At 36.3% G+C, this 13,169-nt stretch overlaps 1 protein-coding gene and 1 pseudogene across 1 annotated transcript in view; one reads left to right on the top strand and one right to left on the bottom strand.

Annotated features, from left to right (window-relative positions):
- Window positions 1–5,313, bottom strand: part of LOC136282388 (uncharacterized) — a 45,944-nt gene extending 40,631 nt beyond the window's left edge. Inside the window, exons 1-2 of the mRNA XM_066170008.1 lie at window positions 5,262–5,313; window positions 5,038–5,110 (exon numbers count right to left, since the gene is read on the bottom strand). The gene's annotated coding sequence lies outside the window, so the exon portion shown is untranslated. The remainder of the gene's footprint in view (window positions 1–5,037; window positions 5,111–5,261) is intronic.
- Window positions 5,314–5,478: 165 nt separating this feature from the next.
- On the top strand, window positions 5,479–6,656 carry LOC136282475 (piggyBac transposable element-derived protein 4-like; annotated as a pseudogene).
- Window positions 6,657–13,169: the final 6,513 nt, after the last annotated feature.

Genomic DNA, 13,169 nt, shown 5'->3' with positions numbered 1-13,169 from the left:
ACATCTTTATTTGTATCACCAAGCTATCCATCTTCTAGAAGCAGAGAACCGGTCGGAGAAGTCAGAATAAAGTTAGGCGCTTCTCTTAACACTGCAATCGGCAAGCCAGCGGATTCACTTTGCTAGCCAATTACAAGTCCTAAAAGATCCACGTGATCATGCCCGTGATCGGAAACAAAGAAGACTCCATTTGGCGCTCATCTTTGAATGTACTTTGGATCGGTTGATCGCTTTTCTCAACTGTTTTGCTTAATATAACATTTCTAAAGATAGCTTTTATTGTGGTTCAATGGGAAAACGAGAATAGCGTGAGTGTTGTAAAAGAAAAGAAAGTCGTTGGCGCCGTGGAGTTAAAAGAAGGGACAACAGTTGACATATTGACTGGTACAAACAAGGGTCGAGTGGCCATCTGTAAAGCTACGATTTTGAAAGTTTGTGGTGAGTAAAAATTGCGATATTCGTTATGTGATCAAAATCTTATAAAAGAATAGATGTAGCGGGTTGAATTAAGCTTACGTAACGCTCGGCACAACTGAAACTAGAATAATTCTGAGAATCGAATCGGTCACTTGCATGCCGCAGTTTCTTAAGCTTATGCTTTACAATGAAATAAACCTATCAGTAAGGTTTCAAGATTCCTCTAGTCACGTTTGGGAACATTCAAGATTCATAATAGGAACTGTTATTAAACAAACCTTAGTACATAAAGAAGCCCTCCTTGGTAAAAACAAAATAATGTATTCAGCCCTTTTTTAGTAAAATCCATGAGAGAGATGTACTAACTCCAATATAAAAGTCACTCAATATAACAGAGATTTCTCAATTTGAGAATCCAATGAATGCCCTTTTCCTCATAGCCATCTTAAAAGCCTGGTCTGAGCTTTAAATATACATATTTTAATATATTATTTTTTTTCAAATTCAGATGTCAAGGAATCCAGATACAAAATGGTCAAGATTCTTGTTGACAACCTCATTCAAGGCCAACTCATTGTGAGCCCAGGAAAAAAAATACAAACAGTACAAACAGCAGCTAAGTTTGCAGTTTAGGATAACTTCATTCTAATATATTGTTACAGTTACAACAAGATTTTAATCAAAAAATCAATTTTATTTGTCTGTAATTAGCCCCTTCACTCCCAAGAGTGCTTGGTTTTCAAATATAACTTAAGATATTGTATTTTATGGAAAAGAATCAACAGATTTTATTCACAATTTGTGTCAAACCAAATTTAATGATTGATTAGAACTATTTTATATGAATAGCTGTAATTGAGGATTAATCCGTATGAAGTTTTCAAGAAAAGAAAAATAAATCAAATCCCATCCTAATATTACCACACATTGATGTTATTTAATCAAAAATATTTTACATGTAAGCCTTAATTAAGCTTCTAAATAAATTTCATTGAATACTTGAATTTTAGCTGGGTTTTTTTTAATTTAAAGTATTTATTTTATATCATTAGCCTCAAATTTTTGCTTAAAATTCCCAGTAATTCTTAAAAATTCCCAAAAATTCCCAAAAATTCCCAGAAATTCCCAGAAATTCCCAGAAATTCCTAGAAATTTTTTAGATTTACAGCTTTTCAGGGAAATTCATTGGTTCTCTGAGTTGGAATTCCTAGGAATTCCTAGGAATTCCTAGGAATTCCAAGTCCTGTTGGCTATAAACTTGGAATTTCTGGGAGTTTCTGGGAATTTCTGGGAATTTCTGGGAATTTCTAGGAATTTCTAGGTTTTTAGAACCAGAGTTGTTATGGTTGGGAATTCCTAGGAATTCCTAGGAATTCCCAGTCCGAATTTACCGTGAAAATTCACACCTTTATTCCTAGGAATTCCTAGGAATTCCTAGGAATTCCTAGGAATAAATTCCTAGGAATTCCTAGGAAAATCCTAGGAATTCCTAGGAATTCCAAAAGCCATTTCGCAAGGGAAGTAACAGGACAGTTGAAATGACATGTTTGGTTTAGGTATGTTTTTCAATTTTGCCTTTAAGTTCAGATCGGTAAATAAATTTTTCCGGTGTCCAAAATCTTATGAGGCGATTCTTCAATCTATTTCCTATCGATTCATCTGTTAATTATCGTGATGTAAACTACAGGGAAAAAGTGCATGGGGTGGTCTTGATTTACCGCTTAATCAGTCGTTAGCCGCCATTTTGTATTTTCGACGATGCCTTTAATCTTTAATCTTTCTGTTTATCTTTCGAACATTGTTGTCTATTTCACGATTTCTTATCACCACACAATACTCAGTTTGTGAGGAAACCTTTTTAAAACAAAGATGCGTCCTTTCATTGTGCTGTTATTGCCCGAAGAGAAACTAAGTATTAAACAAACTAAACTAGTTCTTTGGCAAACGAGAGCCCGTTGTCATCGAATGTTATTCTCCGTTTGATGGTTGACCTTGGTGTGGCTTCTAATTGCTTTATGCTAAGGATTAACTCTGGCTTAATGGGCAACTAGGCTCAAGCACATGTTTTTCTTTATTTTGCCACAAGTCAGGAAATGGTCAGGAAAAAAAGGTCCTTAAAGATAAGGGAAAAGTCAGGGAATTTCACTCCAAGTCGAAGAAAATTTATGTTTTTCAGATAACTTAGGGAAAATATTTTTCTACCAATTCAAGTACCTAAGTAGGTTTTTGTAGACTTGAAATGTAAATAAATTGGTTTTCATAAAACAAAAGTGTAATTTGGTTTAAGTGGTGCATACTGTAGCATATCCACTTAATGGCTTTTCCATCATCTATCAAATTCCAGATTGAATTGTAATTTAGAAAGAGCAGGCAACAATGTGCTGGAATGTCTAAATATTGTGTCATGAAAATTAAGAGATGCAGGTCTTAGGTTTCCAACAAAATCAATCCTTTTCCCTTGTTGCATCAAGGAACTAAAAATTCACCTGCTGAAAGCATATTAAAAAATATTTGGGTGAAGAGAATGGTTGTGAGGGTGGTTGGAGGTCATCACTAGAGCCAATGTGGGAAATTGTAAAATTGATCAGGGAAATTTTGCATTTGTTGGGAATTTCATAAACCTATGGCTGTAGCAACCATGTTGTATATACATGCACTTCTGTATCAAAGTTAACTGAAAATGTCTTACTTAATATAAATTTGTAATATTGTTTTGCATTGTCCAGATTGTTTATATTGTTTGGTTTAGATATTTCCTAAATGCCTTTTTTCAAATACTTCACAGGAAGCCCCATATAACACCTTTCCCTCTGTAGCATAGTTCAGGACAAACACCTTTGCACTGATGAAAAACACACAAGATTTGTCAATTGAACACTTCATGGAAGTATAAAAGCAGAGACCTGAAGTTCAAATTACACCTTTTTATACAAATTATTTTTTTGATTTTTAAGGAAATTTCCTCTTTAATAAAAATTATTTTTTCCGTGTCTTCCATTAAGTGTGAGAATTAACTCAAACAGGATATGGACACTGAGTAGGAAATTTTATTTTGGAACATTATGAAAATGAAGGTTATGTTCAGTCACTGTACATTTCTTTCTGCATATTTGGGTCATCATTTCATCATTTCATCATTGTTACGCTTGTATGAAACTGTATAACTGCTCTGACCATGGCATTGGGAGTTAACATAGTACTTCTTTTCACAAGTCATGGATTTAAGCTTTAGTTTCTCACTACAAAAGCAAGAAATAATCTGACCGTTTTCTTTGTGTCCTCACTTTTATTTTATTTGCTGATATAAAAATAATTTATCTTCTTGAATGGCCTTGATTGAAGTGGTTGTATGTGGTTATTCCTATGTTCTGAATTAGTTAATTTTCAACATATCAAAAGCTGTTATGCAACAATTTTCTCCTACTGTTTTCCATACATTAATTTATCAATATGAGTTTTTTTTTTAATTTTTTTTAACCGAAATGAAATAAGGTTCATTTTATTTTGCCTTTAATCGAGGCTCTCTCATCGAAACAAAGTCTTGCTCGTGGTTCCTCAGCAAAACGTCTTGCACTCGAGCTAGGACATTTTTAGTTTCATTCCCTGTTGGTTTCCTTGATGACAATAAATTGGAATATGAGCAACCACGTTTGTAAATGAAGGAGACATATTGTTTCTTCGCTCTGCTGTGTCGGTAATAGGTTCAATGCTGATTCAACATTCAGTTTGTATATTTCCTTCTGACTTACGTATTCCCAATCTAAAATAGGTTTCAATTTGCGCTTTCATAATCTACCTTAAGGCTTCGCGTTCGATTGCAGTGAGGAATGTCTCGGAGAAGTGGAGGGAAGGCTTTCACAAGTCAAATCAGAAATGGAAGAGGAAGGACTGGATACGGCCGTGGAGGTACGTTAAGTGTATAGCAGTGCGGATTTTCCAACTTCTTACATGTTTCGAGAAGCTTTTATTCAACGCAACCCTCCCATTTACACGGGTTCGCGCTGGAAATAGGCTACGATTTCATCCTTCTTTTCGCCAATGGGCTAGAGCAGTTTGTTATTTCGACGATTCACTAGCGAAGTAGCAGTATCAGTGAAATAAATTTTTTTCTGTCGTAGAGATGTATTGTTGGAACGAACCGAGACGAGCACTGAAAAACCTGGGGGCTTCACCGTCCGCCAAGAAAGCAAAATGATAGGAATGGAAATTACTCAGACTGAGGAAAAAGAAGAAGAAGCCTTCGCACTTTTTGAAGCTTGAGACCGCCAATTCACATGTGAGCGGCATTGTAAGCCGTGACTTTCTCATGTTTGCTGTCAGTTTTCAATACGTACCTCCAACGGATTATAGCCTGAGGTTTATCCAATGAGTTCTTCGTGAAAAAGTATATTTTTTATCGTACACTCGCCGATTAAGAACGGTTACAAACTGAGAACTAATGACAATACATGAGCTGAGTCAGCAGAAAACTGACCATAAAGCAACATAAAATAAGCCTTGACCCATGAGAAAGTTACTACGCAATTTCATGAATTTCTATTGTGCACTTCTGATTCTTCAGCGCTAATAGTTTTTTCGGGTTAAATGAATATGGTCTATTAAATGTATGCGAATACTTACCGCTGTTAATAATATTTTTGAAAAACCTCAACACTTCTGTTTATTTCCGCCTTAGCCGTTCAGGTCGTTCCGCCTGGAAAACACGAGATTGAAACCTTTTAACAAATACAAACGGGTATCTACAGAGAACTTAAGCTATCTGGGGAAAGTTAAAAACACGTAGAAAGAATCTAAACTGTTTTATCGTTTCCCATCCTGGCCAATTTAACGAAAACGTAACCTACCCTTCGACTCACTGCGGACTTTCACTTTAACCCTTTGAGTACTAGCGATGTATGACCATTTAAATACAGGCCCCATTCGGACGACCTTGAAAGAGGTTGGAAACTAATGATACATTTTATGGTGTAGTAAACAAAGTAGTTTTTCTTTTTTTTCGAAGATTTCCTTCATTAAACTTGTTTTTGGACCAATTTTGAAGATTTTTGCGATTTAAACGTTTTGAACGGGGTTATTAAAAAATGGTGGCTCTTCAAAATGATGTTACACTAGATTTTGACGATCAAAACGTTGTTCAAATTCTATTTATCGACGAAGAAGACTTCCCACTGGCTAATCTTACCGAGCATCCAGCCTCTGATTACGAGTTTTATTCTGATGAATCGAAATTAAGCTCAGAAGATTCGAGTGAAGACGAGGAAGAGAATGGTGAGAACGAAGTGGGATTTTACGAAGAAGAGTGGTCAAGAGAAGTCAAACATAGAGTAGATATTGACATCAGTGAAGAAACAGGAATAAATGTTAATGCAACAAACCTGAAATCGTGCTTGGATTTTGTTTATCTCTTTTTTATACAAGAGGTATGGCACTTGTTAGTTTGTCAAACTAATTTGTATGCACAACAAAAGAGAGGGCTAACAGAAAGCTCTGTATAGTATCCAGTTGCAGAGAGTGGGATGAAGGCTTGGATTAGTATTTAGATATGGGGCTGATAACTAATCCAAGCATTAATTGTTACTGGAGTACTGATACTGTGCTAAGTACCCCTATCTTCCCATCTGTGATGTCTAGGACATGATTCCTTCAAATTTTACGCTACCTCCACTTAGCTGACAAAAGCTCTGCTCCCCTGCATGACTCTGCAGATTGCAACAAGCTGTAAAAAATTCAGCCTTTCCTAGATTTAATTATAGCCAGGTTTCAGGAAGTGCAGATACCTGAGTGGCAACTTGCCATAGATGAGACTTTAATCAAATTCAAGGCAAAATTCACCTCAGGCAGTTTATTCCTATAAAGCCAGGCAGATTTGGAGTAAAGGCTTTCACTCTAAATGAATCAAGTAGTGGTTATGTTTTATACAGCAAGATTTATACTGGCAAAAAGAAAATATTGAAGTTCAGAGAGATTTAGGAAGGAAGGCAGTTATGTCTGTGATGCAGCCTTACCTAGATAAAGGATTCTATGCCTTTATGGACAATTACTATACCTCTGAAGCATTGTTTGAGGAGTTGGAAGAAAGGAATACCTTTGCCTGTGGTACAGTTAGGTCCAACAGGGTAGACTTGCCAAGAGAGATTTGTGGCTTGAAAGAAAAGGCAGTGAAAGATCTCAAAAGAGGAGAGTGTCTGTACAGGCAAGGGAAATTCGACATGGTGCGCGCCATGGCGGTTAGTTTTTAAGCTACTCTTCCCACCAGCATAAAGGACTCGAGCATAGTGCAGCGGTCAGTTATAGCAAAGGGGGAGTGGGAAAAGAAAGAATTCCCTCGACCAGGTCTAATTGACCAGTATAACACCTTTATGGGAGGTGTGGATGTGTGTGACTAAAGAGAACCGTTGCATATGCCAGACTAATGAATGGAGCAGTCTGGTGTCACAAAGTGTTTTTTTTTTTTTACACGATTAAGGTGTGTGTATCAAATGCACTCATTCTCCACACGAAATCCCCCAATCATTCCAGTCAAAGAGCTCAAGAGTTCAGAGAGGAGCTGGTCAGTGCACTAGTTCAAGGCAAGTGCTTTCAAAAGGACATAGAACTTGTGCATTCCCTTGCTATCCCTGACATAGGGTTCAATCGGGATCATTTCCATTACCCTGTGATCAATGATACACGATCATAGACATGATATGCATTTGTTAAGTCAGGTTTGTGGACAAAATGTGACGTATGTTTCATGGAAAGCCATTGCAATTGTCTTTTTAAAAAAAAATAGTTAAAAAGTGCCGTTCAAAGTTACGTTTTGGACAACCAGATATGTTTATTACACCGCGGGGAGAGTAAATAATACAAACAAGTACTAAAAAAGTACTTCTCCATATTCTAGAGACCGAAGATTGTTATGTTTAGCCTAATAAGATAATGCTAAAATTCAAACACTGCAAAACTAAAAACAAATTAAACTAGTTTACAATATTTTTAGTACACTTAGAAATTCAAGGACCTTTTCGATATAAGTATAGGTGCTGTAGTCTTAATATCTGAAAGGTGATCAAAGGAACCTCATACCTTGAAAGTACATTAAATACTATACCCACTTAACCCCTTCAATCCCAGGAATGACCAATAACTATTTTTTTCTTATATTATCAAAACAATGTCAAACAGACAAGTGATGAGGATGAAAAAAATTGTATTTATCCACTCGGGTATTACTATATAATCCAATACCAAATTCTTGGGAATGAAAGGGTTCATTTTTGGGTGCTCTAAATAATGCAGTTTTTGCCTCACATACCTTTCATTATCGTTGCAAGAACTACTTGAAAATCACACGGGAGTAGAATAGTTTACTATACAATATATTATGAGGAAGACTCTCGGCGAGAGTTCAACCTTCTAAAATTTCAATAGTGATACCTTATCTCTACATAGTATAGAATGTATTATGTTGTTAACGGACGCCTTATTAAACAATTATAGCAGTATAGAGATGCATGTGAACACCATACATTCTAATATGGACAATAGAAAGTACTCATGTGGAATTTTTATAGATCTTAAGAAAGCATTTGATACTGTTAACCATGAGATTCTTTTGACAAAACTTGAACACTATGGAATAAGAGGAGTTATAAATTCTTGGTTTAGATCCTATCTTTCAGATCGCCGACAGTCTATTGAAATAGACAAATGCATATCTGAAACTGAAACGATCGTATGTGGAGTACCTCAAGGCTCTGTACTTGGACCCTTGTTATTTTTGTTATATATTAATGACATCCATAAATCTTCCAAGGAATTTACTTTTTATCTTTTCGCAGACGATACAAGTCTAACTTATGCAAATGACAACTTACGTACTCTTGAACTAACTGTCAATAATGAACTTGAGAAAGTAAGCGAATGGCTTAATGCTAACAAACTAACGCTCAACGTCAAAAAGTCTAATTATGTCATTTTTCGTCCCCACCAAAAAAGAATGCCTTTCATTCCTCAAATTAAGATTTTTAATCCAACTTTAAATACTAGAGTAACTCTAGAGATGAAGGACTTTGTTAAATATTTGGGTATAATGATTGATTCTGAACTATCATGGAAGCATCATATTGACTTTATCTGTCACAAAATTAGTAGATCGGTTGGAATAATTGCTAAAATGAGGCATTACATTCCACGGCGTCTTCTTTTGAATTTATATCATGCACTTATTTCTCCTTATTTAAATTATGGTATCTGTGCATGGGGCAACTGTCCACAGACCTACCTCAATAAGATACTTGTTCTGCAAAAACGTGCTCTGCGTTTGATTTATTTTTCTAAACCCAGAGACCATGCAATCCCTTTTTTATTGAATCAAACTGCCTTCCTTTGCAGTCTTTGTTCTTTCAACAGTTAAGCTATTTAATGTATGACGTTCATGCTAAGACAGCTCCTAAAAGTCTTCTCGATAAGTTTGCGAAAATCAATACAGAACATCATTATAATACGCGATTATCTGCAAAAGAATGCTTCTCTGTCAAATTCTCTAGAACTGAAAAAATGAAAAAATCTTTTACTAGAATCGGTGTGTCTATTTGGAATTCTATTCCACTTTCTGTTAAGACTCTCAACGTTTCTAATTTTCGTAAAAAAATTAAATTACTACTCCTTAATGTTCTAGGTAATGAAGATAATTATTTGAATGTTAAGTTTTTAATAGAATATTTTGTGAAGTTAACCTGATATACTGTATATACCTCTAGTTGTAATTTTAGTCTTTTTCAAATAACAAAATCCCTTGTACTTGAATTTATATGTAAGGTGTTTCTTTCTTTCTGTATGTTTTTGTATTTCTTCTTTTCTTTTTTCTTATGTAATTTAATAACGCCTTTAGTTAAAGTCTTGTCCTGCCTAGATTAGCATTGTAGCTATTTGCAGGACATGAAGTTTTGTAAACCTTATATTTCTTTAAATAAATACATGAAACGTGAAACGTGAAACGTGAAACGTGAAACGTGCATCTAAACCCTTTTACCTGATCTACTTGCTTGCGAACGTTCTTGTCGCTCCGTTTGGGAGACGAGATAGCAATTCATGTATACGTTTGTCTTTTTTCGTGGTTTGTTCTTCTAAAGTCCGCCTTTGTGCCACAGATTCGTCAAGTTTCTTCTTTAATTTACTGCATTCTTCTGCATCTTGCACCTTGGCCCTAATTTCAGCGAATTTCATTGAAGGAAACCCGGGTGAATATTTTGAGAACATGCTCAAGCATAAATATCTTTCTGGCTGAGAGCAAAAGAAACACGTTTGAATCAGTTCGCACCATGAATACACCACAACCATCTAAACGAAGAATTTTCTATCATTGATTTCAAAGATTTAACAATATTCTGGAGGAGGTGAGATCAAACAGAAAAAACAATGAGACAGATGGAAAATAGGTGAGGCAACATCGACCGAATGTATTAAGGGATGGAAATCCTGTGGTTGAAGTTTGCTCAGTTTTTTAAATGGGAGATCGGGTGGTCTAAAGGTTATCGCACTGGATACAAGAGGTCTGGACCCAACCACTAGTGAAGTCATTGAGAATCTTCCAATTGCTGAGTGAGTTTATTGCACTCTTCTTTCAATTTATTGCACACCTGAATCTCAGCCTCGAAAACTGTCTTTGTTCCTAGTATTGTATCTATGCACCTTAGAACGAGTATGCTCAGGTTAATTAAGGCCTGGGTCACCCTGCCTTTCACCCATATTTTTCACAAAATTGAGAATAACTTAGCTATTTTGCGAGGGATTTTTCTCATACTTGGCAGAAATGTGTATCACTACCATCTCTCTCGGACTGAATTGTGGCAGCGTAATATGATACTCTCAACAGCCAAAAACAGTTAACAGCGCCAAATTCGTCGGTTGCTTTCTTGAGCGAATTCCCACCACTAAACACAAGGCAAATCAAAATGCAGTTATCGCTATGAATATTTGAGACGTTTTTCATTGTTTTCCCATTTGGAATGGCTGCCAAAAAAAGAGAGATGTGCTAGGTAGATTAAATCAAGTTTTGTCTCTGCGAAGCTGCTTCCTCTATCATGGTTTTCGCCCGAAAACATCTTAGCCTTTACCTGGTTCCAACCGCTATCAACGAAAGTAATCCCACAGGTTCCTATTTATTTGGAAAAAAGACAAATTAAAACTTTTTAAGAGGTGGGAATTTTGAAAACTCGCAGTCACGTAATTTAACTTAATGTCCGCCATTTTGACACGCGAGTGTTCAGAAGCAATAATTTAACGGCTGATACACTACCAAATACTAATTGGAGCAATCTTAGCAGTAATACAGGCAAACTTTGTATACTTTTGATGATATTTATTTCTTTTTCTCGTTTTCTGAGGTCGATTGCATCTCTGTAAATCCAGGGTTAGATCGCCTTTGACAGTTCTAATAAAACACAATTGCAAATTTGGGCGGTAAGAATAAAGCACGTTTGTAATTTTATCCCAAGTAGTATCATATAACGAGACTGAATTACAATTTTGGCGCAAAACTTGAAAGTTATCGCGAGATACGCACACTGATTCCTTGAAACTCTTCAAGGTTTTGTTCCCTAACAACGGTACTACTCGATAACGAGCTAAGTGTATTCGTGTGAAACGAAAATGTCTGTCATTTTTAATTGGGGATTTGCAAGAGTTGCTGTAAAGGAGAGCTTTCGTAAGGTTGAAAGTGCTTCGGTTGAAACTAACCCTAGTGAAAAGTGGAAGAACTATCTTGCAGCGTTCGAGGGTGACAGTCAGGAAGTCTTTGCGGTCGAACGTTCCACCTACGTCAAGAAATCCAAAGCAATTTACAGCTCTTTCCGAAAGATGAACTCAAAAGCCACGGCCCAGTACCAAGACACGTTTTCAATGGTAAAATGGAAAGCTCTTAATACAGCGCAGAAGAAACAGCACACACTGTCAAATTGTGGAGGTTGTCAAGTGCACTATTATGCGATCCATAAATTTTTCCCCAGTAGAGAAACTTTCAAAACCCGAAGACTTTTAAAAAAGAGGACCTTATTGAAAGTGGGGTGAAGACACAAAGTAAAGTGAAACCAACGCAAAAAGCCATTAAAACTGCTGTAAAACACATTTCAAAAGTGAATGGCCCCTTTGAGAAAATATTTAAAGTAAGCTTTGCTGAAGCACAAACAAAAGTGAAGGAACTTCAGCTCCAAAAAAAGAAAGACGCAATTGAGAAAAAGCGGCAGCGTCGAGGGAGAGCACGCCAAGAAAAAAATAAAATCCAATGCTATTGTCTAGTCCATCTGGAGGAGTAATGTTTCTAGTTACTTTGCAGTAATTTGCATGCCAAACAATGAGATCAACAATCTTCACCTTTACTTGTGTTGCAATCTGGCATTTATTTAAGCACACTCTCTATAATATATTGGCCTTCATTTTCCAGTTTTTTAAAAGGAATGCAAGTACCAAATATTCCACTGTAAAATTAATCCTATCATACTGAACTTCTTCCAACCAATGGAGAGAATATAATACTGGGAGAAGGATCCTATGGTCGATGCCTTCTGAGACAGTGCACACGATTTGATATAAAGGTTGTGGAAAAACAGTCTCTGATGCAGGACACCACAGAGATAATGAAGGAGGCTCACATTATGCAGGCACTCGCACATAAAAATATCCAAACCATAATAGGTGTGCAGCTTCAAAAGCAGCCCATTTCCTTAATAATGGAGTTTAAAGGGGAAGACAATACATCTGTAACAATAAGCAAACTATTGTCTTGTCAGAAAAACAGTGCAACAATACAGAATGTGCAAAGCTCACTCATAACAACTGACTGGTTAATTATTTCACATGATTTGACAGAAGCCCTTTCACATATTCACACAAAAGGCTTTCTTCACTGTGATTTGAAGGCTAATAATGTTCTTGTGAGTAACAAACATGGCTACATCATCAATTTTGGAAAAGCATGTGACAGCTCCTTTCCTCCTGCAAAGAGGTACGGCATCTGTTATCCCTCATATTGCTCCTGAGGTTGTTAATGGTTCTCCCTGTAGCAAAGCCAGTCATATTTTTTCCCTTGGTAAAATTCTGTTCAAAGTAGGTGTTAAGCAAAACATTCCACTTTTGGTTTCCATGGCTCAAAAATGTTTGGATGCCAGCCCTGTAAGAAGACCAACAACAACAGGTATTATGGCAACACTGGCTTCCATAATATCTCACTGAATACTATAAGCTTAAGCAGGGGTTTCACGGGCCTGACACTGGGCAAATTGACTGGCTGGGAACATAATTTTTCCTGCATGTTGTGACTGACATAAATCAGAATCAAAACATATTTTGCCTACTTCCTTGTACATTTCCCATCACCTCAAAATCTTAATGAAACCTCTGCTTAAGAAAGTAGTAATTAACACTCTAATCAGGTAAAGTCACCCTAGCCATGTCACAGCAGGAGTCTTTTTATTGGGCTTTGCAAGGTTAAAATTACAATGTATGTGCATGTCTTTAGCAAGTTTATGTGTGCCCTTGGTCTAAACTAATTTTGTACCTCTGCTTTATGAATAGTGAATGAATGTTAGAGGGACATTTTTAATAATGCACTGATAAGGTGCTCTAGGGTCCATCAGGTACAAATTACTTCATAGGTCATACTCATGTCTATAATTTTACATCGCTGCTAGATGACATACATGTACCGATTTATTTCCCAATTCCTGCCAATTATTGATCTATTAAATTGAATTTAGGCAAGCAACTGGCAGATC

This window comes from Pocillopora verrucosa, chromosome 7 (genome assembly GCF_036669915.1).
Source record: "Pocillopora verrucosa isolate sample1 chromosome 7, ASM3666991v2, whole genome shotgun sequence".
Taxonomy (NCBI): Eukaryota; Metazoa; Cnidaria; class Anthozoa; order Scleractinia; family Pocilloporidae; genus Pocillopora; species Pocillopora verrucosa.
Note: the sequence above shows the minus strand (reverse complement) of the source record. Positions and strands in the feature narration are given on the sequence as shown.